The sequence below is a fragment of the Podarcis vaucheri genome, assembly GCF_965113315.1.
Source record: "Podarcis vaucheri genome assembly, chromosome: 3".
NCBI classification, from domain to species: Eukaryota; Metazoa; Chordata; class Lepidosauria; order Squamata; family Lacertidae; genus Podarcis; species Podarcis vaucheri.
In genome coordinates, this window is record NC_138761.1 from 72,415,813 (window position 1) to 72,441,838 (window position 26,026).

The 26,026-nt window shown below is 40.2% G+C and overlaps 2 protein-coding genes across 9 annotated transcripts in view; one reads left to right on the plus strand and one right to left on the minus strand.

Moving 5' to 3' along the window:
* HS3ST5 (heparan sulfate-glucosamine 3-sulfotransferase 5) overlaps positions 1-26,026 on the plus strand; it is a 145,452-nt gene that overhangs the window by 111,473 nt on the left and 7,953 nt on the right. The gene's annotated exons all lie outside the window — the stretch shown is intronic.
* The window catches only part of LOC309529085 (uncharacterized protein), a 127,124-nt gene that overhangs the window by 86,280 nt on the left and 14,818 nt on the right, over positions 1-26,026 (minus strand). The window contains exons 2-4 of one of the 2 annotated variants that reach the window (XR_014218062.1): positions 24,257-24,386; positions 5,247-5,329; positions 4,022-4,158 (exon numbers count right to left, since the gene is read on the minus strand). The gene's annotated coding sequence lies outside the window, so the exon portion shown is untranslated. Of the gene's footprint in view, positions 1-3,983; positions 4,159-5,246; positions 5,330-24,256; positions 24,387-26,026 lie in introns of both variants that reach the window. The other variant, XR_014218063.1, reaches the window with a different exon arrangement.

Sequence of the window (26,026 nt, forward strand, 5' to 3'; positions counted from 1 at the left end):
TAGAACTGGTTATTACCCAGTTTTGGTTTGCAACAAAAAAAAAGTTTGGAAATACTGTTTCCTCCTCTACTTTCCTCTTTTTACTTCTGTTGGAAAAATAGTGTACTATAAACATTTTCATATGATAAGGTGAAGAGCCATTTTATATGACATAGTTCTTAATGAACAGATTCCTATAGGCTCATTTGGTTCAGTACACTTAGCAGCTGCACCATTAGTTGTTGTTGTCTTTATCATAGTCCCACCACCATCAAAGTACTATTTGTCTTGAACCCAAAAGCTAAATAGAAATAGGAGCAATGAAACAGTAAGCAGAGACAGAAACAATAGGAACGATAAGACATTGCTTCCTTTGGCATGAAGACATCATTCATCATACAGGGGCAGGAGACCAATTGAGGATAATGCAGGCATGTTGTGAATTATGGAAGTAAAATGCACACAGGCTGTTTCTCCGTCTTCGAAAAAGTTAATGCAAACACATAGGAGGAATGGAGGTGTTTTGTGTGGCATTCAATATTAGGAATTTTGACATTACAAATTACAATGGGGAGAAACTGCAGCACAATGGTAAAACTGATGCTTTGCATGTAAAATGTCCCAGCTTCATCCCAGGGATTTCCAGTAAAAAGGGATCAGGTAAAAAAAAGGTAAAAAAAATATCTCTGAGACTCTGGGGGCAATACAGGGCCAGATACAAATTTTCTCCAGAACAGCTGTGGCCATGTATCCTACATTACAGAGGAGACCCCTCATGGCTGTCAAAGGCATTGCTCTATTTGCAGGTGTTTCCTATTGGAAGCGCTGTCCTGTCCAGTTTAAATATGAAGAACCATAAAAAGGGGGAGAAGAAGGCTTCAAGTTGTTCATCATCTGTAAACACATGACAAATTGCTGCTAAGTCTCCCCACTGTGGTGAGATGTATTGTATTTCCATTTAGATTACAGTGATGATTTCTAAATTTGAATGTGCTAATTCCATGCAAATTATACCTTCCTTTTTCAGGTTTCCGCTTTTATTTGTAATGTGGACGTAAATGTTTTAGGGTTTCACTGCATTAAACCATACATTTTCATAATGAGTTCTCAGGATATGAACATGCTAGAGGCTGTACAAGGCTTCCATGGGATCATCTGGTTTAGATGATTCAGCCCACTCTTCACCAATCTGGACTCCTCCAGATGTTTGGGACTGCAACTCCAGTCAGCTGTGCTAGCTGGGGCTGATAGAAGGTGTAGTCCAAAACATCTAGAGGGCATCAGATTGGAGAAGGTTCATAAAGCATATAGCCAAAGAAGCTGAATGCTGCCTGGTTGTCACTGACCCATGGCAGGGCCTTATTGGTGGTGGTTTCCTGTTTGTGGAATGTCCTCCTTGATGAGGGATGTCCTTCTCTCACATTATTGGCTTTCAGGAAGAATTTAAAACATTCATTTTCACCTAAATGTTTGGATAACAATACTGTTTCTGATAATCTTGAAAGTACTAGCTATTAGAGTATGTGATCGTTTTACTTGTTTTTTCCATTTGAAATAAAGTTTTTAATGGATTTGTAATGTTTCAAATATTTTTTTAAATTGTATTGTTTGATCTCTGATGTGTTTGCATACCTAGGCAAATTTGGGGGAAAGGACAGGTTAAAAAATATAAATTAATTAATGAGCATTAATATATTGGAGTGAGGAGAGAGCAAGAGAGTACAAAGCATCATTTTAAACACAAGTCACAGTGCAAGATGACAAAGGTGTGGATTTTTTAAAGTGGTACTGTGTGTGTGTGTGTGTGTGTGTGTGTGTGTGTGTGTGTGGCTTAGAAAGCTTGTTGCATGGGAGCCACCTGGAAAAAGCACAGCAGTGGCTCTGTAAGACAATGACAAATAGGCTTCTTCTCTAGAAATGGATTCTAGCCATGATTTACAATACTGAATAATAGAAGGCAGAGTATATGATATAAATTATAGAAAGAGAAGTAAAAATATTCTAGTGAAAACAGTAAATAAAACATGTATCCTATAAGGAAGAAAGATAAATTATTTAAGAAGAACAGAGAAGACAGAAAACGTTGGGGTTTTTTGGGGTTTTTTGAGATTGTATTTGATTGTGGCAAAGAATGAAGACCCATTCTATCTAGTTTTTCTATTGTTTTTAATGTTGTGTTTTAAATTGTTGAGTCCACCTGGGACCTTAGGCAGGTAATAAATTAAAACAACAAGAACAACAACAACAGTGCTGAAAATAGGATAATAAAAGGTGGAGGAGAGGGTAAATGTAAAATATACTTGACTGAAGCAAGTCAATGTTATTTTGAACTAGAAAGAGAGGCACGTGAATGAAAAATATTTCAAAGTATTTTTCCCTCCCTTGTTGTCCAAAGCCCAATGGTATAGTATCTAATAATCTGGACGTTCTCCTGAAAACAAACCAAGCCTGTCCAGGGAACCTAAATTGGGTAGGTGAAATGGTTGAATCATATCCCTACTTCTTGCTGGATATGTAGCTGCTGTCGGCATAAAGAGGGCCTCATCCCATACTATCTGGTCAAAAAAATCACATCAACGTTGGAACTTTGGGTCTTACCAGACACACACACACACTCACTCACACACACCCTCCACCACCACTGTCTGAGACACAGCAGATAGAAATGAGGTGTGTTATCTTTTATAATGATGACTAATTTATTCAATCCATGAGTTGCATGTGTGACACATAAGGAGACTTCAAGCAACTGATAAAAATTGAAAACAAAGCATGGCATAAAATCAGGGGTGGGGAAGCAATGTATTACAATTAAAGCCACACAAGAAAACAAACAGCAGGTCACACTATCAGTAGCTGGTGCCTAAACTTTGGCAAGCACTCCTAAAGGAAGCCCCCCAGCTCATGACCTGCACTCAAAGTATTTAGCAATTCAGTTTTTATGATTACTTTATCTCTTCCTCACAAAAATTTAACATCCTCAAAGGAAGCCATGGTTTTGTTCTGCTTTATTTTATGAAGCAGAATTTCATGGAGCTCCAATGGTATGGTACCTTTCTTTGCTCTTGTTATAAGCAGGAGAAAAACTGGAGAGCGGGAAATCTAGGGTAAATAATCAGCTAAATGACTGGTTTTAGCTCAGGGCTAATACAGAAGTCCATATGTGATTTTAAGTAACAGCAGTGCAGAAAGGCTCAGAGTATTTGTTTTAGGTTAGAAACATCTCATGCTTTTTCTGTAGTCATCTGAGTAAGAGAAGATAACTTCCTTGTGTCAGCAAAACAATCTAATTATATCTGTAGGGCTTTCCTTAACCTTCTATTGTTTTAATTAGTTCTACTACACTCCCCTGAGCAACAAACTGTAGCCTAAAGCATTATTTCTCCAGCACACAAGCCTAAATAATAAAACAGAGAATCTGCTAATCAGCTTTATCTCACTGTTCAAACAACTTCCATAGACACTTGCAACTGTTGCAGAAAACCACTTGCAGACTCAATTTAAAGCAGCGGTTTTAGTCTTTAAGGCCCTAATGATTTGGGGACACATCTATCTGGAGGGCTGGCATGCACCCAAGGGTGCCTGTGCACTAAGATCAATGTTTGAGGACATGCTCTCTGGCCCATCGCTGAAAAATGCTTGGCTGAAGGCTACTGGGGCAGGCTTGGTCAGTGGTGTCCCCCTATGTATGGAATACAATCCCCTTCAAAATTCATGTGGTTCCACCATGACTGGGGCTTTAAAAAAATCCAAAACTAAACCATTGTTACTTCAAGCTATGTTTTACTAACAACCACACTTTGGATCAATTTGCGCTGTTTGTTTTAATGGGTGTATATGTTTAAATTCACAATTCTATATGTTGTTGTTCTATTCTAGAATTAGACACTGATTTCACAGCTACTGTGCGCTGAAAGGTGGGTTAGAAACCTTTTAAAGAAATATTTGCATTTTCCTAGTGTCCCAATCATAAGAATCTTTGGTTGGAAGTGGGGGAATCTTACCACGTGTGAGAGGGAGGCCAATGCACAAAGTTGCTCACTTCATCTCCTGCTACTATGCCCAGAAGTCACCACCCTGAATATACCGGTCAGTCTGTGCATTATATGGAGACCTTCCAAGTGACTTTCACAAGTTGTTCTGCATTTACTATTAAGAGTGAAGTTTTCCTTTCATTCTCTGCACAAACACAAGTAAATAGTCAATAAGGTTTCAATACTGTGTTATTAGAACACAATTATTTCCCCCTTTGCTTGTGCAGACAAGCTCTGTCAACCATTTTACTAGTGCATGACATATTTGAAAGGTTGAAATGAAAAGTTGAAATGAGAACATGCATATTATTCACTGCAATTTGGCTGTTCAATTCAGGAAAGTATGTGTCATGTCAGGAAGTACAGCAAAAAATAACGATAAGAAAGAAAGATGGGCTGCCTGTATGACACTGAGGGTTGGTTTTTTTAACCCTACATGTCTTCTCATCAACTCACCTAAGCAATCTAAATAATTTACCTCAAACAAAATGTCAATGACTTGAAGCCTTGAGACTCAAATTCAGTATGAAACGTGAAACCTTCAGTAATGTTTTAACAGAGTTTTACATCTATATTAGGAGTTTTGCTCAAGAGCTCTTAAGTAGAATATTCCTTTGTCACCAGGGTGGATTAATTAGGATGCTGCATTTAAAATGTAGCAGATTTTTAATTGTCTTGTGCAAAAAAATCCATTAACACTTCTTGGCTATATCATAGTTTTAAATTGTGTGCTGTAAGGAAAGGAAACAGTGAGTCATTCAGTCCAGACACCTATTTATACCAATTTGTGCTCACAGATTCATGATTCAGAGGGGAAATTTTCTGCATTTTAGTCCCACTTTTCCTCCAAGTAAGTTTGGCATTACATGGCACCCCTGTTTTATCTTCAGGACAACCACATGAGGCAGATCAAGCTGAAAGAGGTTGATTGGTATTAGGTCTAGTGAACTTCACAGCTGTGTGGGGATTTGGACCCAGGTCTAGCCAGGTTATTCATTTCATTAGAAAATGCCAATCTCCACATGCAATATATAGTAAACAGAGAAAAATTCCCTTTGCTTTAATGAACAATGAAGATATGATGGGTGGAGAAACTCTCGGTGAGCATAAAAGCGCCTGCTGTAGCAGTGAAATAGGCTGTATGATGGCACACTGCACTGACAAAAATATTTAGGAAAGTAAAGAATAAGAACATCAAAAGTTGACTTCTTCAAAGGTAGGGACAAAGCAAACCTTTTAAGAGGAACATCACTGGCTTCAAAACGTGCACATTTTTTTCTGTCCTGTGTGAGCTCCAAAATAGGCAGTTCTGCAAGCTTTCAGCATGGTTCATGTGGAAAAAGAGAGAAATCAGCTGTGGTGGGCACCTATTAACTAATACTTGTCACATTTTCATAGATTTTGCTGAATCCCTAACCCCGTTTTGCAATTAAAAATAAAAGTCAAACAGCCTGCCTGATACATCATAGTAGTCAAAAGATCATGGGGTGACACTCCACATTGGCACTAGAAGCAGCATTTGACAACAATGTGCAAGTTTATAACATCAGTTGCAAAGCTGGCATCATCCTGTGAAACATCCTGTTTAGCATATAGATATATTAATATAGATCTATTTAAAATTTACAAGAGAGAGAGCAGGAGTCACAACTCTCCTGAAATTTATTTATGTTGCCAGTTTCCCTGTTCAAATTGCTGCACAGGCCTCAAATCACTCTGCTTTTCAGTCGCATGACTTGGCAACCAGGCATAGAATATTGTTTTAAAAACTTGTTTTCCCTCTGCCAGGCTTACGCATAGCAGTAGCACCACCACTGCTGAATGGGGTTTAGATGTGGTGTAACATGGGGCTCTTTAACTTTCACCAACTTGCTTTACACCAGCTTATTCCCTAAACTGATAAAACTTGTATTTACCAAATCAAGATTCAACATTCCATAGACTGATCATCTGCATCATCTTCATGTCTTCTATATACTTCACCATCTTCTTCATAAGAGTCCAGATATAATGTTGTTGTTGTTGTTTAGTCGTTTAGGCGTTTCCAACTCTTCGTGACCCCATGGACCAGAGCACGCCAGGCACTTCTGTCTTCCACTGCCTCCCGCAGTTTGGTCAGACTCGTGTTTGTAGCTTCGAGAACACTGTCCAAGCATCTCGTCCTCTGTCGTCCCCTTCTCCTTGTGCCCTCCATCTTTCCCAACATCAGGGTCTTTTTCAGGGAGTCTTCTCTTCTCATGAGGTGGCCAAAGTATTGGAGCCTCAGCTTCACGATCTGTCCTTCCAGTGAGCACTCAGGGCTAATTTCCTTAAGAATGGATGCGTTTGATCTTCTTGCAGTCCATGGGACTCTCAAGACTCTCCTCCAGCACCATCATTCAAAAGCATCAATTCTTCGGCGATCAGCCTTCTTGATGGTCCAACTCTCACTTCCATACATCACTACTGGGAAAACCATGGCTTTAACTATACGGACCTTTGTTGGCAAAGTAATGTCTCTGCTTTTTAAGATGCTGTCAAGGTTTGCCATCGCCTTTCTCCCAAGGAGCAGGCGTCTTTTAATTTCGTGACTGCTGTCACCATCTGCAGTGATCATGGAGCCCAAGAAAGTAAAATCTCTCACTGCCTCCATTTCTTCCCCTTCTATTTGCCAGGAGGTGATGGGACCAGTGGCCATGATCTTCATTTTTTTGATGTTGAGCTTCAGACCATAGTTTGCGCTCTCCTCTTTCATCCTCATTAAAAGGTTATTTAATTCCTCCTCACTTTCTGCCATTAAGGTTGTGTCATCTGCATATCTGAGGTTGTTGATATTTCTTCCGGCGATCTTAATTCCGGCTTGGGATTCATCCAGCCCAGCCTTTCGCATGATGAATTCTGCATATAAGTTAAATAAGCAGGGAGACAATATGCAGCCTTGTCGTACTCCTTTCCCAATTTTGAACCAATCAGTTGTTCCATATCCAGTTCTAACTGTAGCTTCTTGTCCCACATAGAGATTTCTCAGGAGACAGATGAGGTGATCAGGCGCTCCCATATAATGTAGAACATGAATATATCCTTGATCAAGTGCCAGGCTCATAACCACAACTCTTTCTTTTCTTTTCTTGCATATTAGCTACTGCCAGTTTAGTCTGAATGGTGCAGCAACTTAAAGAGAAACTGCAACGACTTCTGGCAACATTAACAACTGTATGGATTTCCAATTGGAACAAATCCTTAGGGAAGCATGTATCATTTAGCAATTTCCTAGGCATTAATCCACACTCTTTCCTGGAGTCTTTTTGTGTAGATATTTCTTCCTTAAAAATATAAGCAGTTCTTCATGATGCAGGAGAGTAAAAAATGATGCTAGACAGGCAAGGCCTGTCCTACCAAGACATGGAAACTTGATGGTTACCGGTAATAGCTAATCCAGTCTGGCTTAATGTGAGGCTCTTTCTGTATCTGAACTAAAGAATATGCAGCAGTGTTGGCTTCGCAGAGTAAGAAGCATGGAACAAGTGAGCTGATAGCTTTTCTTGGACCAATTAGCCTGAAGTTAGCACAAGTCTCTGGATTCTTTTCATACATCAAATAATATTCATGTAAAAGAATATACTGTGAAGCTGTGACGCTCCGTTTAAAACTTGTGCTAAATAAGTCCTCTGACTGAGTTTTTTAAAGGTTTCATAGAACTTACTAGATCATTATCTTGACTATGCAATGATCTGAATTTGTCAAAAGCTTTTCTTTTTCTGGATCTTGACAAGAGCTCCTCTTTGAAGCCCGCTGGTCTAGCAGATCAACAAAGAAGAATCCACAATTCCAGTTCATGTTTATATATATTCCAACTCCATTATTGCTGTGTGAGATTGTTTCTTGCAAGCTGTGTGCTGACATTTCCCCCAAAGTGTCACACAGAGTGTGCCATTCTTTTCATAAAGCACCAAGCAATAGCGTGATAAGCAGGGTTGCCCCAAAATATTTTACTGCCGGAGGTGAATCAGAAAATGCCACCCCCAGGAATTGTGGCGTGTGTGTGTGTGTGTGTGTGTGTGTGTGTGTGTAAAACACAGGGAAAAGTCACTCCTATCCTTTGCCTCCTGCCTTCTCTGCAGTTCCACCAGCAATAAACAGGAGCAGCAGGCAAACCTCTCACCTGGCTCTTGGTGAGGACAACGCTACGGTCTGGCACAGTCCAGCCGGTGGCCAAGGGTAGCAGGAGATGGGGTAGCTGGTGACTGGGAGTGGCCTGGGGAGCTCAGTTGGGTAACAGTGAGATCTTTATGGTGCTGCATCCACAGCTGAAGGAGCAACAGCAAAGGTGCACAAGAATGCCCCTCTTTTTCCTTTCTAGATCTGCCACCTTTCCCAGCTCTCTCTAGCCTGCTGTTTAAGGCAGCTGCCTCAGTCAGGCTAATGGCAGGGCTGGCCCTGGTGATGAGATAGTGTTTAAACATTTGGGACATGCAACCTTCATAGGGAATTTATTCATATGATCAGCAAGATCAGGCATTGTGACTGCAAAGGAAGTTTGGCTGGTAGATTTACAGTGAAATCCTGTACGTGTTTACTCAGAAATAAGATCCATTCATTTCAATGGTCACTTACCCAGTACCTGGGTAGGCGGAGGTTGTGACCCAATGCTGAAGCTTGTGGGCATTGGTCCTTTCCCCTGGCTGCTGCAGAGCATCCTGGGATCCCGCCAGACCCCATTTTGAATTCTGGCCAATCTGTGGCGGCTGAAGGGCGGGCAGGGAGTGAACTGTGCATCAGCAGTCTTCACCGGTCCACTCCCTCGGCATTTAAGTGGGCCAGCGCTGCCCAAAGCTTTAGCACTTGCAAAAGATTCACTATTAAGTATTGAGAGCAATTGCTGTATGAACATCCCTATTGCATGCAGACCAACATATGTGGAAAGTCTGGGTGCCCTAATTCCACATGGAGCCAGTAAGTGCATTCGCACTGACTGTTTCCCAGGTTGTAGCATTTGCCACACCAATTCTGTGGACAGCTTGTTGTGCATTCTCTCTTTGCCTACAAGCTATGGTCTGAATTCTCACCACACACAGTAAAACCCCTGGGTGATATTAATCTAAATTTTACTCAGAATAGACCCATAGAAGTCAATGAACATGACCAACCTAGGTCCATTAACTTCAGTGTGTCTACTCTGTGCAAAACCTAGTTGAATACCACCCCTTAGGTGACAATCATTAATCATTTCATCAGCAAAAGCATTTCAGCTTGCTAGCTGGGATGAATCCCCCTCCCCCACCCATTCTGGGGGTTCTTGCAATCCTCCTGAGCCAATTTGAGGGGATGCAGAGAGGGCAAGCCCCATTGCACTAGTGGAAATCCTTCCATGAGCTTTCACTAGCTGGACTCATTAGCTGAATTGCCCATTACTATTATACTATGTGATGTTTCACTGCTTTAAACCTATCCCACACTTTCATTTGAGGAGAGTAGCTTTGCACCATCACATTTAACACATGAATCCTCCTCCACTCTTTTCAGACTAACCATGTTCAGTTTTCAGAGCGAAAATTTCCATGCGTACCTCCACATCCAAGAGATGCATTGCCTGGGAAGACTTTTATCGAATCTGTTGTGATCAAAACAAATGATCTGCTATCTACTACCTTTACATTTACTGACTTTTTACATTCAGTACTAATTTTATTACAAAAGTACTCAGTTGTGAAATATGTAGTCTCTTTAAGTGCTTTTCACTGTACAATTTATATTATGCAAATGTGTTAAACATTTCAGTTAGCATTACTATTATAGCTTGACATTTGTTTTGCCTTTGAATAATGTTAGTGCTTTATCTGGAACTTCAGAGACACTTACATTGTTTGCAGCCTTTAAGCTACACAATCCAAAGTAGTTTTACATATTATGATCAAACCCATTATAAGCTGGAGAATGACCTGGCGCTTGACTTCTCACTTGGATTTTTCACTGTAGGAAAAGGCAAACGTTGAACTCCTTGACACTTGCAACTGATTAACAGATGTGGGGTAGATCTAAATGGCATTTCAATTGATGGGTATCCAGCTAATCTACTACTGTGATCTGTATTATTGATCGATAGATTGAAAATATTTATGCTCTGCCTTTCAACAAATCATTTTCAAGGTAGCTTACGACATAGTGAAGCTATTCAGAAATCTACATGGTGCTCTTGTTGCTCTGAATGGAGGCAGAAACCAATGTTTTCTTCCCCCTCCTTCTTCACTCCTGGGGCAGCTAGTGGTTAGAGTCCTTTCTCTGAATCTCCTCCTCCTATGGCTGATGGCTGGAGATGAACTAGTCTTCTCGTTGCTGTATTATTTGTGGGAGAGAGGGATGGAATGCAACCTGCCCTGAGCCTAGCCAACGGCAAAGACCAGAATGTATTTCCTTTAATTTCTATATAATGTATGCCACAAACCTCACAATCTAATGCATGTTTATTCAGAAGGCGTAATGTAGCCTTGTTAACAGATTAGGTTAACAGACAGATTTAGGGCAGTGCGGGAAATATTTGAAAAATGAATATCTTTTTTTGTCTCAGAATGATGGATGAATTATTTTTAAAGAATTTTTTAAACTAGTATTGTTGCATTAAATTCACATTGCTACAAATTCCTTAGACGCAATATGCAAAAGTATAGTGATCATAGTATTGCTTCTGTGTTTAGTTATTAAACAAACACTTAAGTCTTGATGATGGAAAAGTACTTTCAAATCTTTCGGACTTTAGGTAATAGGTCCAAGAGTGCAATCTCAGAGTCTTTCAAGGATGTTGTATAAGCTCTGTAGTGTAAACTTTGAAACAAACTCTAGCTCCTGTTGTTTCTCACTTGACTCAGATTATTCCATCTTCTGCAATCAAGTGAAATGAACAACTAACAAGTGCAATTGTTGAACGGGTGTTTTTTTTTTCCTTTTCATGTAAACAATCAATTTTCTGAAGTCCATGAAGCTCAAATGAAGGTTCAGAATCTAAAACTAATGATCTTTCGGACACTAGCTGCAATTACAAAAATAATTGAGCAGAGCAATCCGAAAAGCAGGGAGCCGTGGAATAGTGAATAATCTTAGTTTGCAGGGTAGATAGAGAGACAGATAGTGTTGGATGTCTTTTTTGTTTCAGCAGTTTTTGAAACCATTCGTTTCAGTGGGAGGAATTAGCTAAGTGTGCTTCAGGCTGGTATTGTTTATGGCCCATTCCTGAGGCCTCTCAGAAGAATGGAGAGACTTTGGATCCAGCAAATTGTAGGCTGCCTGACGTATCCTAGAACACTTCATTTTGGAGCCTGCCACTGACAAAAACACTGCAAACAGCCCTTTCCTCTGCCATACATAAAGAGAAACAGTTGCTTCAGATGCCTTCTCTCTTTGCCCAGGCTCTCCTTGACCCTGTTTGGAGCTTGCTTTATGTGTTTGAATTCACAGGATTCCTGTTTCATTTGTTTTTCTATGCTTTTAGATGCTTCTATGGTGAAGCTTTAAGATGCTTCTATGCTGAAGCTTTATCGGTTTTAGGTTGTATTTTTGTTTTAATGATAATATTTGTTGTACTATATGCTGCTTACAGATTTTTAAATATTAAGCAGATTATAAATGCTTTTTAAATAAATACATGTATAGAATTGCACTATAGGCACTGCAATGACTGCTTTAAGCACCTTTTCCTAAGGGCCAATTCACAAAACTACGGTGGTAAGCCCTTGAAAATCCTGCAGAACACACAATGAACCTTTTCATATGCTACTGAAAATATTAATTTCTAAAATTTTGTTACAGCATACAGAAAAAGCTTTGAACTTCACAGAGTAGGACCTGCATACAACCAGCTAACTGCAGACACAGAGTCAACATTTCTAAGTTGTTTTACAGTGCTGCCCATATGTTTAGCAGTGGTGAGAACCTTCCCTAAGTACAAAGTCAATTGATTTTAAGTGGCTTTGGCCAAGTCAATGCCATGTGATTAATGCAACAGTTTGAGTTCTTCTGAACATTCACAGAACAAATGGCAAAGCCAAACTTCCTTCCTAAGAATCAGTATGTGTTAATGGTGGATAACCTGCCTGTATCCCCATGGAAAAAAACAAGCCACTCAAGTAAAATCAGTCTTCTTTTACATAGAACAAACTAGTTGAGCAGTGTTAAAAGCTGGGTATTGATTTGTGCCCAGACTGAAAGTCATGCGCTGATGTAAATGAAAATGTGTCAAGAGTCAATATTGATTTTTTTTTAAGCTAGGTTGTCCCCTGGGAAATACTGCCAGACATACTACTATGCTTGTCAGTGAGTGAAATAAGACCCTTTTCCACAAGGCTACACATGTCCAAGCATCAAATTTCCTCTTTTTACTGAAGTAAAGTGGACACAGTGCTTAGCATCAACAGCTTGTACTGTGAGAAAAGAGTTTGGTGAAAAGGAAAGGGGATAATAAAATTCTGAAGGGGATAAAGGGCTATTGAAAAATCTGGAGACACCCTATAAATACATGTGAAAAGTACAATTTTGTTTTATGGTGAGAATTAGCACCTAAAAGCTACCAGAGAACTTTATGAAGTTTTCAGGCACAAGAAAAATGTGGACTACAGTACTAAATACCTGATACCTGTTGGATAGTTGATCTTAATAACACCTGAAGAATATCTAGAGAATGGTGTGAAGAGACACCACACAGTGCTACTGCTAAAGCTTAGGAGGTTTTGCCATTTAAGCTACATCAGTGAGAAGTCTCTTGGGGAGATGTGGAATATGTGAACAAATCCTGAGTTCCCCATAGGAACTCATGATACAATTCTTTAACATCTACTCAGAAGTAAGTCCTGTGAAATTCGGTGGTACCAGATATAGATGGATATAGGATTATGGCCTGAATCACGTTGATAAATAACAACAAAGATTCAATGTGAACTCTTTTTAGATGAGTAACAGCTAACAATGCACTTCTATATGTATAGTTTCTGAAATCAGTTGCATTAGCACATGGTTGTGCAACATGTGCCAAGCATGTGCAAGAGCTTATCCTTCTTCCAACAACATTTCCCCATAGCCCTCAATAACGGCCTGTGCAATTTCCAAGTAAAGACTTGGAGATGTTGATAATACTTACTTTCACTCTTCTATTCAAGAATACATTGTATTGTTGCCTGAATTAAAGTATCTACACTGTACAGTAAAAAAGTCAGATTGCTTTTTCCTTAAATAATATTTGAAATTGCTAGTTTGATGTACTCTTTCTACTCAGAAAAGCTCTTACATCAGGGAGAATGTGGCTCCAACAAGAAAAATGAATTCTAAAATTCTTACCAGTCAATGGTTTAAAAAGGTGCACATCTCAGATGTACCAACCTATCCAGAGGTGGGTTTAGGATAGCACAACCAGTTGGGCTGCACTGGGCACCAGTACTACAGAGGGCACAGGGGCAATGATCTAGAATGGAGCACGAGAAGCAGGGGGCGCCAAATTTTAGTGTCACACAGGGAGCCATTAAAATCTGTGAGCCCAAAGCCTGCCACTGATTTATCCCTGCCACTCTGCCTTCTTTGAAATCAGCAAGGTGGGAAAGAGTACTTTGGTCGTGGCACTATAACAAAAGGAGAAATAAGACGATCAAATAGCACTGAGAAATGGTACAGATAGAATTGGTATAAATAGTTACAGCACTAACTTGCCTCTTCTTCTGTTGATATGTGCTATGTAGCCTGGGGGATAACATGGTCTATTATTGGACATGAGGTTGAAGACTGCATCGCTCTAATGGGGCAATTAACTCTAACACTCAGCAACTCTTGATCTGCAGAATTTTGTTTTAAGATTACAATGATGAGGTGAAGATTAACACTTATGGTGTTACGGGACTGATGAGACATGACTTATTAATCCTCCAAGAAAAGCTTAATTGGACGCTAGAGTAACCTTGCCTCATTGTTACACACCACCAATCCCTGGGAGATTGAAGTAGTTGGGGGTATATGATAGCAAACATTTTTGTAATTAGGCACACAAAGACTAATAATTCCCCTCTTTAGGAAAAGCATATGTCATTCTCTTTGGTTATCACCCAGAGTTTTGAATTAAATGGAAGCCAATCCTAAAAGCCATTAGGCACTGTCAAGATCTATAAAACAGGAAGGCTCTTTGTGAGAACCAGCCCCCTTTGTTTTCAAGAGAATTCCTTCCAAGTGCTGGCCAACCAATAGCGAGGTCTATTCTAGTTAGCTAATTAACAGTCCAATTTGCTTTTAGTGTGTTGCTCGTTCTTTCATCAGGCTCTCTTGCATTTACCCATAAAAGGGTTTTGCAACAGAGCTGAAAACATTTCCAAAATAGTATATTGAAAATATTTCTGCTGGAAAGAAAAGCTTTATGGGCAAGGAATCATGAGGAAATGAATTAAGTATTTGCTTTTGACATGAGAAAGCTGGAACAATCTTTTGTTAAGTTCACTAAGCAACCTTCTGCCAGTGCAGACACGTTCAGTGAATACTTGGAGGGAAGGAACAAGGATCTCACCATGTTCACTCCTAACTCTGTTAAGACTTTTGAATAAACATACACTTTGGGAATGGAGGCAGTAGACATGTTCCTGATTTCCCACAACCATTTCACATTCATTGAGGGTCTACCCACCATTCTTGTACAACTTCATGTGACATAAAATATGTGAAATAAACTATGTCACATGAAGTGATATTGGGGATTTCAAAAAATCCAAACCAAGCAAGCCCTTCCTGGTCTGATCTGGAGCAGAATGATGTGAGACAAAGTTTAACCTTTCTTTCCTGCCATGACCTAGGGGTTCAGGGATGGGGATTATCCCCCATTCAACAAATACTGACAATAAAACAGCAACAACTCACCAATGGGAGTTACCGTATTTTTCGCTCTATAACACGCACCCAACCATAACACGCACGTAGTTTTTAGAGGAGGAAAACAAGAAAAAAATATTCTAAATGAAACAGTGGATGTATGATTTTTGTGGTTCATGCTGTGGCCACAGACATGTGATCTGACAGTGAGTTTGGAGTAGCCCAATGCAAAAATCCTGAGGATCCATGTGGATCCATGCTTTGTAACCACGTTTTTGCACCACTGTGACCCTAGGCAACAGTGGGTGCGTGATTTTTTTGGTGCAGGCTGTAGCCATGGACATGCTATGTTATCTAATGGTGAATTTGGGGTGACCCAGTGCAAAGATCCTGTGGATCCATGCTTTGTAACCACGTTTTTGCACCATTGCAGCCCCAGGCAACAGTGGGTGCGTGATTTTTTTGGTACAGACTGTAGCCATGGACATGTAATGTGATCTGATGGTGAATTTGGGGTGACCCAATGCAAAAATCCTGAGGATCCATGTGGATCCGTGCTTTGTCACCACGTTTTAAATGGGGAGGGAAGGAAAGCAAAAGTCCCCCCCCCCAAGCCAGACAGGATATACGAAGTATGATTTCTTTTTTATTTACGGTATTTATTTTTTTTTGCCACCTCTGTCACTGCAACCTTTGCTCTGTGCTTGCACCCTTTTGGGCAATAGGGCATGTAACACACTTTTTTTCATCTGCCAAGATAGTTGATATACAGCATATAAATCCAGAGATTTCCATGTCTCACTCTGCAATCCAGCCTGCTGTTACTTACGAGCAGGGAAGCAGGGTTTCTCTTCCAAACAAGCATACTGTCTCCCTCCAGCAGTACATTGCTTGGAGAAGCTGTAATTTGGAGGGGGCCTGGGGGCAGGGCTCTCTGCTTTTGGAAAAGAAATGAGAAACCTACCATTGTAAAGCAAAAGTCGTTCCCCCCACCACCACCCAAGCCAGCCCTCTCTCTCTCTCTCTCTCTCTTGCATGCTTTTCAGCTGCCTGCGAGTCCCTAGAGCACGGAGAGGAGGAAGTGGTGGGCTGGAGCCTGCACGCAGTGTGACTAGGGAAGATTAGAAGGAAGGACGCGATCCTTTCCTTAACCCTCTGCTTGCCAGGAGGACAGGGGATTCCCTGCTCTTTGTTGAGTTTGAGCAAACGCAGCAACAGAAGCAGGCGGGCAGTAAGACCCTGAGGCAGAATGCAGGAAAGCTTCTGCCTTCCCTCTTCCCTCCGCCTGCCCGCCCGATCTTATTTTTGCCTATTTTGCCCCTGCGCTCCGTGAGTCAGCTCCAGGGACCACATATTCGCTCAATAACACGCACAGACATTTCACCTTACTTTTTAGGACAAAAAATCTGCGTGTTATAGAGCGAAATTTACGGTAGTTTTCCTTTTGCAACTTACAGCATTAGGGTGAAACTTTTCTGTATCATGCTGATAGTAATGTGCAGTAGGGCCTTCAGTGTTCTGAAGAGTTAGAATAATACAATTTTAGAGTTGAAAGGGACCTCAAGTGTCATCCAGTCCAAATCCCTGCAATGTAGGAATCTCAACACCCAGTCCTGCATCCAATTTGAAACCATACCATACCCTACATTTGCAAAACTAAGCAGGTTCTGGTAGAGTTGTTAAGAGGATAAATACAATTGCGTGACCAGGCGGTGACCGCTCTGGCTCCCAAATACAATTGTAATTATTTCTCAATTGGAATAAGACTTTTCACTGTACAGAGTGTGTTTTTACAATTGCTTTTCTATTTATTCTCGAACATCACTGTGAGCTAAGACAGACTGAGAGGCTGTGATTTATTCAAGATCACCCAGTGGCATTAAAGCTAAGAAAGGTTTCAATCCAGGGTCATTTGTATCCCAACTCAGCATTCTGCTCACCATGCCACCCTGACTCACAATAAATATGAAGCATTTTATATAATACAGAAATTGTTGGCAGCTTTCCTTAAAGTTGTTTTCAGCTATAGCATTGGAGAGACTTGTATTTATCCATGTCCTTTACTGCAAGGAAAACGAGAAATTATAATGATGGGATCATTAAAGATTTTAGAATAGTGAAGAGCTTGTGAAATAACTTAGCATGCTCATTAGGGACTTGGAGCAATCGTTTGAGAAGAAAAAGCCTTCCTACTATATTTATTTACTCTGCTATGCAAAGGATGTTTTGAGTCAATTGGGATAATCATTGTCAGAATTTTATGTGATTACAAAGCAAACTAATAAGCCATGCCTGTAAAATTATGTCACTCATATCTAAATATCAACAGGAAAGGTACTTCCATATGTAGATGCAGAGTTTCCAAATGTAGATGTTCAGTGTGATGCAAACAGCATGCATTATATCTGTCACTGATTTTAGCACTGATGCTAGCTGATGGTCCCAATTCAAGATGAATTGCATTTAACAGGGCAGTTCTTTGCATGTCTTTTCAGGAGTCTTCCTTTAGTTCAAGTGAGTTACTCTTAGGTAAGGACAAATAGGGTTGTTGCCCAAATCCCACTGAAATCAATGGAACCATTTGCCAAAACTCATTTAAAACCATGGATTCTAGTGGGACTCACCGGTAACTACTTTATCTGCATGGGGGCTAGCGTCTTGCATGAAGCTTGACTACTTGTGGCATTAAAGTAAAAGAAAACTCGCTTTTTTAGTGGATAATGCTTATTTTTAATGGCTAAATTTGTGAGTTTCAAATGTAGGGCACAGGAAACTGTGTAGGGAAGGCACACAATAGACCAATAAGCTTCCAAACTGTCACTATTTTCAAGTGGGATTTGATCACATACTGGCAAATTCAGCTTGCACAGTTATAGTTGATTGGAAGGCCTTGTGCAACAAACCTCCTTTCCCAAAAGATTCCTGAGTCCAGTGCCACTTGCTTTGATGCAACGTAGTCTAGCATCCCTGTAAACAAAATGGATGCTCATTAAATTGCCAGCATCGTCTAATCTCCCTGAAAACAGAGTAAAAATGAATACTCAATCTTTACTCAGAGTAAAGATGAATATTTCCAGGTAGTCTGGAAACGACATTAGTTGTGAATGGTAGTTCCAAAGATCTGCTTGCACAAGGATGTCCTTAATTTTCACTGAACCCTTCTAACTGTAGTCCCCAGCATTACATCCCAAATCATTCCTGAGAATCCTATAAGAAGGCAACAGGCTGCAGCAGGAGGGTGGCAGGAAATTCCTGTCCTGCCAGCAGGCCTCCACACATGGTTCTGTGGATCAAACCCATTCTGGGGTCCTCTTGCCATATCTTTGTTTAGCCATAACCAAGCAGGCACAGTTTGTAGAAAAGACAAGCCCCTACGATAGGACACAACAGTTTAAAAATGACCTAGAGTACTAAGTTCATTGGAAATGTAAGTTATGTTGACTTTGTGCTATTCTGTAACGTAGTTTGGGTGGTGGGGTATGGAGAGAGAGAGAGAGAGAGAGAGAGAGAGAGAGAGGATGAATTACACTCTCACTGCGAATTTCAATCAGATCTGTCATCATACACTGAAAACAGCTATTCCGGTTGGGCTCAGTTCAGTGCATTCCTAGTCCCAGCTGAGGATTCAGTGCAATCAGTTGCAGTAGCTGGCAGGGAGAGGCAGTTGTGGTCAATTCTTCTTGGCAGTGAGACAGCAGTCTTATCCCCAAGGAGAGGAAGGAAATTGGAGTTGAATGATTTGGGGCTGCCCAGGCTGATATGCAACCTATACACAGAAGAGCAATATGCAGGAGGAAGTCATCGAATTATCTCAAATTCCTTTAACTTCACACTGACACAGGCAGCACGAAAGCAACAAGCATCTAGGAAACCTATAGGAACACATATTAAAGTAGCATATCATGTGCACACCAGAATTCAAATACTGAATAAGTCCACTTATCCATATTTTGGTATAAAGCATGAGTGTGGAGTGACCTCTCTTTGCTGAAAGCTGGCTCAATTGCATTATCATCTGTTTGTTCAAAGGCTAAGCTTAACAGCTGTTCTCCTTATGTAATTTTTACATCCAACCCTGTACATAGAAAAGGAACAATGGCAATTTCACTGTGGCCAACCTTTTTGTAAGTGCTTTACTGCAACGTTAAAACTAAGAGATGCACAAAAGTGCAAGCGATTTAACAATTAAGTTTTTATATAAAATGCTGCTGGGCAAAACATTTTAGTCACTGGCGTTCTCATAATGGTAAAAGCTCACTAATTCAGAATGCCTGCATTCAGATCCTTCTTGGTTTGTGCTGAAAGCATTAATGAATTAATTGGTCCCATTATTAGTTAAACATGGTACAGGTTTTAAAGTACACATTTTAACTAGATCTTAATTGGCACTCTGCTAAAAAGGACAGCTCCAGTCAGTAATGCAACAAGGCTGAAAATATGCATCTCCTGACTTAAACAATGAACTCAAGATTCCCCTGCCCCCAATAAATTGTGTAACTCAATTAAAGGTAGCTTAACCATGAAATATCATTTGTTTACAATAATTTAGTATTTCTTTAAATTCATTTAAAGCAACAAAATGAAATGCTACGAACTGTAATTAGCAGGCTGTGCTATTTCTCAAGTTTTTATTATCTGATTATTGATAACAGATTGTGATCAAGAGGGATTAGACCCAGGTTGTCTAGGCATGCACCTATATTATTCTGTGTAATTTCTTCTCCGGAGCTGTTAGCACAGAATTTCCACTACTACTTAAACTTTGCTGAGTTTACACATTTGGAGATTTGATGTGATGGCAGGGATTGCTAAAAGAGGAACTACTGTACTGCTGGTATATGTACAGTGAGTGATATCCAGTGCTAGTCATACACAGAGTAAGCCCACTGAAATCAATATACTTCAGTCAATGCTCTCCATTAACGTAAAATTAAGACAATGGGCAGTGCTGGATTAACCATTAAGCAAAATAAGCATGCACTCAGGGCATCAAAGGAAAGGGGGTACCACAGAAATGTTCCGTCGCCGGGTTTTTAACATTAAAGGTCACAAATTGTTCAGCTGAGCATTAATTTTCACAGTTGAAGTATATAAAAAACCCCAACAGAACAAGTATGCAACAAGGCAGGCTGTCCTGGATACCTTATCTCCACTAAATTTAGAAAGAGATGTGTTATGTAAGATTAGCTTTGAGGATCTGATCAAAGACTTTGCAATTAAAAACTGTTGGATAGAATTTTTCAAATGAAGTATACAAATAGAAACATTATTTTCCATCTTACTGTAGGTTTTGTTTTACTTCAAAAAATAAAATTTTATTTACAGTTTATTATTGGTTCTATTAGTTATATATGGGGGCACCAAAATCTTTTAAGTACTTAGGGCTTCAAAAGGTCTGAATCTGGCCCTGACACTGGAGAATATGGTTTTCACTTTTGAAGTTGTAGCCCTTGTTCTACCTGCTTATATGATAATGATAATTAAATGTGTGTTGTGCCAGTGTGAGCTTCAGTGCATGAACTTTGAACCACTTCCACCAAGTTGGACTTGTGTGTCAAGCTGTGTGCATTCTCGCTAGCCAATGTAATAATGTTGAGGGAAGCATGAAAAGGAGAGAGTTGAGGTCAGAAGAACATGGGTACTGTGAATTGAACAACTATGCATAACATGCTGCACCACAGATCGGCATGAATGTGGGAGGGACCCTAGGTAATTGGTAGAGCAGAATGCATTGAAAAGAGAAGGTGAGAGGTTCAATTCTTGACATTTTCAGTTAAGATGGCCACATGTTGTTGTTGTTGTTAATTGCTTTTCACATTAGTCTCGAGGTGATTAACAAACATAGCAGCAGGGGATGTAAAAGACCTCTGCCTTAGAGCCTAAACAGCCACTGTCAATTAGAGCAGATAATACCTGATTATATGAACAAATAGCAGGAACTTTAGAAGCCGCCTTAAATATAGTGAGAGCAGTGATCTATATAGTGCAGAGCTGTCTACAGTGATTGACAGCAACTTTCTAAGATTTCAGACAGGGGTCTTTTGCAGTCCTACCTAGAAGTGATGGGGATTGAACCTCAGGGCTTTTGGATGCAAAGCAGATGTTCTAGCACTGAGCTACATCCCCGCTCCTACTCTGACTTGCTATAAGGCAGCTTCCTTTATTTAGCTTCGTTGGATCCCAGTGTATGTTTTGAGCTAATTGGTCCAGGGTCAACCCACAGATCATGCTATTCATGGTCACTTTCAACGTTTCCCACTCCAAACCATCTGTTTCTGATCTTGTTAATGACTTTAGATTGGGATGTGCCAGAGACAAGAAGAGGAACTAATGTCTCACATCTGACATTTGTCGAGGAGTAAACAAATCACTTCAGTTGTCAGCTGCGAACTGGGTTGGATCTCTCTTGAAACAAATGCCAGCATCTTCATGTGCAAAATAAAAGGCTTTTTTGATCTCCAGAGGCCTTTTGGTAGCCAGCACTTACTTCAGTGTCAGTGACCAGGCAGAGCAAAGGGCAGAAGGATGAGACAAGCGTGGCATGGGACTAACAGGAGAGGAAGTCAACCAGAAAAAAACAGGATTTTCTTAGGCATATATTTTATTTATTGGGAGAGAACGGACTAGGTGGTTCTTTCACACTTCTCAAGGTAAGGTAATTGAGAAGCAGGGCCATGCACATACTGCTGGGTCACTCCTAATAGAACTGCATTGGAATTACTTTCAAGGAGATTGTCTTAAACTGTTTGATAGCTGAAACTACTCTGGAATTGGTAGAACAGCGTATAATTCACTGGGGCTCTAATGACAATTTTATGATGTGGTGTTGGGGGGAGCAAAAACCTTTTATCCCCTTCTTTAGAAGAAAAGGCAGTATTTCTTATATAAACATATACTTACATATTCCACTGAAATGGCAAGATTAAAAGAATAATTAGAATTCTGGGTCACAGTGGTATTCTGTTCACATCTCAGCCCTTAACAATCTGTTAAATGAGAGAGCTTAACAGAGGCAGGATTAACTGACTTTCTTTTAAGTTTGGTAATTGCAAATGCAAAATGAACATCATTCTGCCGACATGGTGCCAGAGGACAGCTCAAGCTGACGAAAGAGTGGTGAGCTATGATAAATAATGTATGCCCAATATCAAAAGCTGAATGAGATACAGAAATGGAGAACCCATTTCAAAATTTGGAATTTGCTCAAAGCATTTCCTGCAGTGATTCTCAAGAGGATGAGCACAGATCAGTAATAAGCTCTATAGCTGTGTATAATTTATAAACTTACACCCTTTTTATTCACAACAATTCTTATGTTATGCTTAAAGAAGGAAACAAAGAGAGAAAACAGTAAGAGCCACTTGATAAATCTGAATGAGATGGTTTTCTTTTCACTTCGACTTTTGCACTATAGGGTGTCAGTTCTGTCTAGAACCCCCATACATTTCAAATGTTAAACCCAACAAATAGACAGGAGAAAAGAACACGTCATTCTTATGTGACTGGTTTTTCTAGAGCTTTTTTTTTTAAAAAAGAAGAGCTATCCTGTATATTTCTAACAAGTGATATTTAAGCGATTCCTGTAAAAGGATTGTCTACTGTTATATTTGCATAATAAGACTGTTCCATGATCATCCCATGACATCACAGCAACTCAGGCTATGTTGGATGATGCAACAAACCATTTGATAAAATGAAGCCAGAGGGTTTTTTACTAATAGATATTGCTAGGGAGCTGTCAACAGCTGTGGGGTGCACAACTCAGGTCTTACTGCTTCTTTCCGGTTCCTGTGATTTATTTGGCAAATTGGCAGAACCACTTTTTCTTCTGCTTCAATTTCACATCTTATCCCTATCTAGTCAACCACCTAAGGCTATCCATCTCCCTAGAGGTACCTGTTTGAAGAGCCAACAGACTAAAACTGCTATCCAATAACATCACGGTTTGCAGCTCCAAGACAGAATACCAAGCATTTCAAATTATTCATAAGCATGAGGAATAGAGTCCTTGCAGTTGCTTGCTTGCTTGCAGTCCCTGCTACTGACAGTGCTACTCATGAACCTGCCCCCTGGACTTTGTGACCCTCCTGCTCCTAAATGTGAACCTTTGGATCCCAATTGGCATCTTCTACCCTCTTCTTGCCTGTCATCCTGCTACCCTGATTGGCTCAGAGACTCTTCAGATTGGTGTAGAGGATCTTGACTTCCTCAGATAGCCACAGTATTAGCAGGCAGTTATTTATGGAATAGTTTGAAGGACATAAACATATTTTGAACAGTACAAAACTTCTGAATTCATTTAAAATAGATGCTGTGGAGAGAGAAAATTGCACAATCAAATACCAGTTTCTGAAAAGAGAGTGTAAGAGGCCCAACGACTTGCCGAAGAGCCAGACCACGAAAGCAGGTGGGAAGTGGGAAGGCAACATTAGTTGATGAAGAATGTCCAGGAAATTTTCAGCACAGCAATAGAGGTTTGTGGGGTGGACCAGGCATTGCTGACCTACCTTCCAAACCTCAAACATTGCTGTCAGTTCCTGAGGAGAGTGGTGAGGTGCCAGGAGTTCAGCACAGTACAGCTGTGGTGGCAGGAGTGTCTGACTGGCTCTGCTGCCATGCTCCTTTCGCTCTCAGGAACAGACAGTGATGCTCAGTGTTCAGAATGCAGGTGAGCGATGTCCTCCCTCCCTGTGCCAACCTAGCAATACTAGTCTTTATTGCTCTACTCTGTTAATTCTCTTATTTCATGAGAACTTTCCTTCTGAAAATAAGAGCTTAGATTTCTGCTACTAAACATCCCATATGCTGTGAAATTCTTATACAGATGGTAAGTCCTCTTGTTTTGTCCCTTCTAGGACCATTCAATGTGACCATTTGTGTGCTGACGAAGTAATATCAGGAGAATCCACATAGCTATTGCTGCAGTTGTAATGTAGCATTAAAACACATTTCCAGCATGAATGATTTTGGTGTTAGCTTCCTCCTCAGTGAATTCAACATATATTAACATTTCCAAGTCTTACTGAATTCCGCACGTCTGTTTCTTTAAAATACTACCAAGGATAGCGAGACTAAAACAGCTCCCAGATTTTAATTAATCTGAAACAATCACACTACCTGATTGTATGAGGCATATCACTGCCAAGGAAAGAAAAAGGCATTGGGAGGAGGGGGGAGGTGGTATATAAGGCACACATGTTGTTGCGTCAACTTTGGCATTCAACTTGGCCAAAATGCTATGCTTATCCTACCGTATCTGCAACAACCACTCATTACCAAATGAGATGCAGTTACAAAAATGAGAAAGGGTAAAGGAGATGTATTTTAATCAAGCTATACTACTCAGACTGCAAAAGAAGAAAATATAGTGTTAACCATGCATACAGGTGACTCACATATTTCGTGCATCTCTCCAGGCTTCTGAATAGACTGCTCACCTGCCTATCTGTAGTGAAGAAGTCCTTCCTATAGGCAGGGAAGCTTTACACGCACATGAACGCATGCACACAACCGCAAAAGTGATTCTTTTCAGTGGTGTCAGTTCAGCCCTGTAGTTTCCTGGGTTGCCTGTGAAATATTTATTGAGGATATAAAGTCCATTGGTGTTTTACTAGATACTTGATACCCATCTTGTTTAATTTAAGGTACAGGAACTTATGCAATTTCTTATTTCAGGTGGTGGGTTTTTTTAAGAAAAATACCATCTGGGACTGATAAATTATTATTTCACAGTTCATAATGCCTTTCCTCATTGTCTTGTTCTTACACAGCAGTTTGCAACATTTTTCAGATTTATCACCCTAATAAGAAAAGAAATAAGAAAAGAGGAGCTCAGGTGTAGAAAAATTTCCAACCCCCCTGAAGATTGCAGCAGATTACTCATACAGCTTCTCAGATGCCTACCTTGGCCAGACATTCCCCGCTTCGTACTTTAACAGCCCCTCGAATTTGTTATGCTTCTTGCTTCTAATACACAGTGCATTCCTTGAATACTGACCAAGCTACTAAGAGTTAGGCAAACTCTTTGATACAAGGCAAATGATTGTATGTATCACATATTTTTCTATAACAAGCAACCACCCACAGAATCAAGGTATTAAGTAAAGGTAAAGGTACCCCTGACGGTTAGGTCCAGTTGTGGACGACTGGGGTTGCGCGCTCATCTCACTCTACAGGCCGAGGGAGCCAGTGTTTGTCTGCAGACAGCTTCCGGGTTATGTGGCCATCATGACTAAGCCGCTTCTGGCGAACCAGAGCAGCGCACGAAAACACCATTTACCTTCCTGCTGGAGCGGTACCTATTTATCTACCTGCACTTTGATGTGCTTTCGAACTGCTAGGTGGGCAGGAGCTGGGACCGAACGGGAGCTCACCCCACCATGGGGATTCGAACTGCCGACCTTCTGATCGGCAAGCCCTAGGCACTTTGGTTTAGACCACAGTGCCACTCGCACATGCAAAACATTGCCTTGCTTGACATAGGGGCTTTCTTGAGTCAAAAATGATTTAAGCCTTTTCTTTATAGACAACCTCCCTGTCAGCTGGTTCGCAGGATGTTTGTTTTAAAATGTGGCACAATACAATATGACAAAAGAACATAAAACAAACTTAAACTGTTCTAACAGTTTAAGACTTAAACACAGACTGAAAGATACATTTATTATTTTCTATCTAACCTACTAGAATATATCGATTTATTTTTTTTTACATTAACTCCCATTTTAAAAATACATAAGCATCTTTCACTCACTAGAATAGTTGGTAAGGACCAACATGCAAAATAAAAATAAGAGACAAATTCAGTTACGCCAGTAATTAGCTATTAGGGAGCAGGTGTTCAGAGTCTATGAATCTTTCTTTTGTCTTTTTTGTCAATTATTTATAGTAATTGTTATTGTTAAATCAAGTTCTCAGAGCTGGTTCATATATTATAGCAAAACCATGTTTGCTGCAGAAAAACAAAACCTTTCCCATCATTGGGGCTCCACACAGGTGTCATAATTTGAGTTATAGATTTGCATGTTAAGCAGTTACCTAATGGAATATTTCCATGCCAGTCTCTGCAGAACTAATAAGAAAATATTCTATGGGAAGTCCTCTATATGATAAGCTGCATGGACCATGGGATAGCAGTTTCCAGCAACAACCATGCCACTTCCATAAGCTGGATTTCAGACTTTGTCCAAGTAAACCTACTTAAGTCAGGG